The sequence below is a fragment of the Gadus macrocephalus genome, chromosome 13 (assembly GCF_031168955.1).
Source record: "Gadus macrocephalus chromosome 13, ASM3116895v1".
In the NCBI taxonomy this organism is placed as follows: Eukaryota; Metazoa; Chordata; class Actinopteri; order Gadiformes; family Gadidae; genus Gadus; species Gadus macrocephalus.
In genome coordinates this window covers 3,433,837-3,439,030 of record NC_082394.1, presented here as the reverse complement: position 1 = coordinate 3,439,030, position 5,194 = coordinate 3,433,837, and positions in this window count along the sequence as shown.

Sequence of the window (5,194 nt, the reverse complement as noted above, 5' to 3'; positions counted from 1 at the left end):
TTAAGATGAACGTGATGCAATAGGGCGGGCTTACAGCTGCCCCGCCCTGTGCATTTCAACCAATCAGAACGGCTTTGGTCGAATCCCTTGTCATCATTTATCGACGCGGCTACTACAGCGACACACACACACACACACACACACACACACACACACACACACACACACACACACACACACACACACACACACACACACACACACACACACACAAACCAACACACGCACACACGCGCACACACACACACACACACACACACACACACACACACACACACACACACACACACACACACACACACACCACACACACACACACACACACAACCGACAGTTATCTCAGTTCCTCCTGTTATACTATATAACCCCAATTATAAAACGTTGCATTGCACAACGTCACTTATTCCCTGTAATTATGGATATACGTTGAGGTAATATCCTTGAGCCAGCATTATCTTACGAATTGTCTTATTATACCTTATTATAACAAAATTAATGATATATAGTATTATAATTTATTACTCATTATTACTTAGTAATTACTTAGGACTACTACTCTATTTGTCATACATTCACTTTTTGGCATTGAAATAAGTTGTGACCTGATGCTCTGGCTACTGTTCAACTCCGTGTCTGCGGTCTGTTGTTGGGTTTCTGCAAAAACAAACGCGCATACACAAACAGAAAGTTGTGTGTTTTGTTTGGGGTGGTGGGGAGGAGCCCCCCCCCCCACCCCCACCCCCCGGCTCCGAGTAGAAAGGTGGAACAATAAGCAGCACCTGCAGGGTTTGTCTCACATGAAAGCAAAACACAGAGAGCTCCAAGAAACGCGTTCCTTTCTCCCATTTAATCAAACGCGTTTGAACTCTTGGGAAAACAATAACAGGAGGATGGCGAGACAATGGTGCGTAATGCATTAACGTACAACCAGAGCCGCGCAAAAATGACGCACAACCCAAAATGGCATAATGTTTCAAACGTAACACACATTCAGGTAGTGAGGAAAAACCTGCATTTCTTATGATGTATAGATGTGACAACATCGTTCAGTTCATCCTAACACAATGTTGTGAACCTGCGGCGAATTTTAGAAGTGAAACGTCGCTCTCTGTGCTCGGCTCTACGGGGGTTCGAACCGCTGTGGGTGAGAACCGAGCACCAACCACCATGCCAGGGGTTTGGGTGTCAGTGTGAAGCAATCCACCTGAGGAATGCTCCAGTGAAAGGTAAGAGGAAGGAGGAAGGAGGAAGGAGGAAGTAAAGCCTACGTCCATTCATGCGCCCATCCTCTCATCCATTCATACGAAAAGGCACAGGTTGTGTTTCGAGATATTTTTAAAGGGGACGGGGGACGGGGGGTGGTGCGTTCCGAGCTTCTTTGAAAGTCGTAGGAAAACAAAAAAACACGCAGTGAGACAAAGACATTGGGTGGATGTTTTTCGAGGTGGTATTGTGCTCTGAATCAAACAGGCAGGATGCCAGTCTCCCACTAGGGGGCCGGGGCTGCTGTTTATCTGATGACGGCCGGCCCCCGTCCTAGTGGGAAGCGGTGGGCTGGGATGGTCAAACTTCTTTGGTCCTATAAGGTCCTTAAAGGTCCATAAAGGTCCTTAAAGGCCCATAAAGGTCCTCCGGGGCATAACCTTTGGTCCTGAAAGGTAAGATCCCAGAGGCTACACCCAGCAGCTGCACCCAGCACCCAGGGGAGGCAGGCCCTACCTGGAAGGCAAGCCGGGAATGTGAAATGAGATCTATGGCTGAACTCAAACCAGTACAGCAACAAACAGCGTTACTGGTGGAAACAGTAGAAGATTGTTCAGACTGTTTGTTTTGTCTGGGACTGTTGTCTGAGACGGAGTGAGAAGAGGACCTGATCAGGGGAGCTCTGGTGGATTAGAGGTGAAGGAAAGGCTGGCATCTTCACAGGGAGACTTTGATCCATAGATAGAGCAGGAGGGGGGGGGGGGGGGGGGGGGGCTGGCCTCAGGGATGCCTATTGCGGACGTTGGGTGTGGATCGGTCTGCTGCCCACTGTCCTGAACCGCCGTGAGTCATGACCACAGGTCCATGCAGCCAGTGACTCTATGAAAGCAAGCGTTTCCCGATTGAAGACCACAGTATATGGGTTAATGTAATATTTAGTTATTTCCTTGCTGTGTCTCCAACCAAAAACGTCCATACGCTGTCTAGCATTAAATTAACATACCGGTACATATCAGGACGTTTTTTCTGTTCTAGTGATTCAATTGGTATTCATGGATAAATAAACATTATTCTTGTTTTTAGGATTCCTAAGGCTACTCTGAACTCTTTATTTGAATTATTATAATAAGAGCATAAACTATTATTCTTATGCTTTGAGTGTTCTCAGCCTAACTTTCACGTCGCTCTGCAGATGCTCCATGACTATTGAACGTAAAGCCGTTCTAAATGAGATGAGTATAGTTCTGTATTGTGTCTCCAGGGAATGCTCATGTTATTAAACCGGCTTGAGTTAAGATGTTGTTTAATAAGATCTAATCCCTTTGCCTGGAGACAGAATATAATGTCTGAGCCTCTCTTAAGTTCTTCACGATGTGAAAATAGCAAACTATGATCAGCGCGGTCAAGCGCTCCACCTGCGGGGTTTAGACGGTCCACTGTAATCAGACGCTCTCCTCAGGCTGCGATCAGACGCACCTCAGCAGCGGCTGAGTTCGTCTGCGTTCGTCTGCGTCTGCCGATCCCCCCAGACCAACTTGAACGTTCCTCCTCACAAAGAGAGCCAGCGAGTCGTGGACGGGCCGAGTGCGCCCCCCCACGTACACTCACCCCCCCCCCCCCCCCCCCCGACCATGGCATTCTCCCGAGTCACTGTCTGTCATCGGCCTTTTGTGTGGCTGCACTTCTTTTCACCAAATGCTTTCAGAGGGTTTACAGTGCATGTCCTCCCCAACCGCCGCCTGTCTCCAGGCCCCTGTGTCCTAGCTGCCTCTCAACCCCCCCCCCCCCCCCCCCCCCCCCCCCCCCACCCCCACGATTCTAACGGTAAACACAGTCTTGTGTCATTGTGTCATGAGCTTTGTTCACCTAGCGGTCGTGCAGGGATGCAACTGACTTCTGGAATCAGTTTTTGGTCATAATGGTTTTAACGATCACAACGTCATCAACGCAAACAATGATCTGTTGAGCTGAACTGTGAACTGTGAGGAAACAGAACCAAAAAAACGATATCTCCTTGCTGTCTTTGTTTACTCTATCTTCTTACTATCTAAGTCTACTCTATCTACTTACTGTCTACATCTACCTGTGATGGCTTGGTGACCGATTACCCGCAGAGGCAGCTGATCATATCATCACATCACAGGTAAACTGATAATCACCAAAACCAAGAATAGTGCCGAATCAACATGGGCCATTTTTGGAAAGTAATTCAAAGTGTATTCCTCTCACAGGAACAGGAGCTAGGCTACTGTAGCCCTCTGACTCAATGGTAGCAGCTAACGGAAACCAAACGCTGGAAACACATTGATGGATGTTGAATTAAACAACCCGTTTGAATGTGGGTAGGACAGGCAAACACCACTTTACAGATATCGCCGGTAACCTTTAAGTGATTCTGGCAACTAAATGAAACGGGCCCATCCCTGAACTCTCACACACACACAAACACACGCACCCCTATAAACACACTCACACACACACACACACACACACACACACACACACACACACACACACACACGCACGCACGCACGCACGCACGCACGCACGCACACACACACACACACACACACACACACACACACACACACACACACACAAATACCAACACAGACGCGCACACACACACGCACGCACACTTTGAAACAATAAGGCTCTGAGGAGGGGGGTCCCTTCCTTCGGGGCCGTCTATGATTAATCATCCGACCCCGGAGAGTTCCCTGGTTGCCGGGCAACGCTCACCTGCCCTGACCCCGGCGGTGACGGCGTCCGGAGGAAGCGCCTCGGCAGCAGGAAGGCGCTCGCGGCTCGGCACACGTCACGACGCCGCGGGGGGGGGGCCCCCCCCCTCAGCACAGCCCGCCTGCAGACGCATTTCTGAGCTCTCTCAGGGGCCCCGGGGGCCTGGGCCCCCGGAGCCCACTCACATCAAAGGGCCTCTCACGGAGCTCCTCTGCTCCAGGAGACTGAGGTGGGGGGCCGTCTGCTGCAGCCACGCCCTGGAGGGACCGGGACGTTCTCTGGGGCTCCGCCACGCCCCACGCCCCCCCCCCCGCCCTGTTGCTGGGGTTAATAGCGTGCACGGAGATCTGTTCTGATTGTTTAAAGGTTTGGATTTGGTTCGACTCCTCGCCAGAATGGTGTTTTGTCCGATCCCCGATGTGGGCGGCGGCGACGTGAGCGTGGAGTAATGAACTCCTGCTGTGCTTCAGAACGGACTGGAGGAACGCCAACAGAAGACATGGGGGGGAAGATGGAGGTCGGATCGTGGTCAGCATCGAGAGACCATCAACAGGGTTGGGTTTGGACATGGAGGTTATGGGAGATTGGGATGGGAGAAGGGATTGAGATGTGTCGACCGTTGTCAAACTCTAGAGGAAAAAGGTTCTGTTGAGGTCTCAGAAAGTATTGGTGAACATTGCTGTTTCATTTTTGTCTTTGGCTCAAATGTATAAAGTTGTTAAACGAGGAAAGATCTCTGAAGAAGTCACACCAAAACTCATTGCCGGTAGTTTTCCGAATGGCTACAAACTCGACTTGACTGCGTTTGACCAAGCCTCTCCCGCGGGCGGCTCTATAGAACTGTACCCTTCAGTACTGTCAGAACCGCGCAGATCACATTTGGAGACACTTCTAAAAGTGTAAAAGAACTAAAAGTTCTCCTGCTTTTACGGGCTGTCCTTATGTTGTACAGGTATTAAAGACGATTACAGATCGTCCAATCAAAATACAGATTGGAGAAAGTTTGGCGGGAGATTAGACTTTTTTATTTTTGCCCTAAATGGCGTCTGCATGGATCAGTCACTCCATCATGGAGTGACCGAAGGAGGGACATAGGAAGGAGGGAGGATGGGAGGAAAGGGAGGGAGGGAAGTAGGGAGTGAGGGAGGAAGGGAGTTTAGATGAAAAATGAAAGCCTCCTCTCCTGATTCTGTATTTTACCGTCCATTTGCCCATCAAGTCCCTCTAACGAGGTTGGACCCTGGTCAAA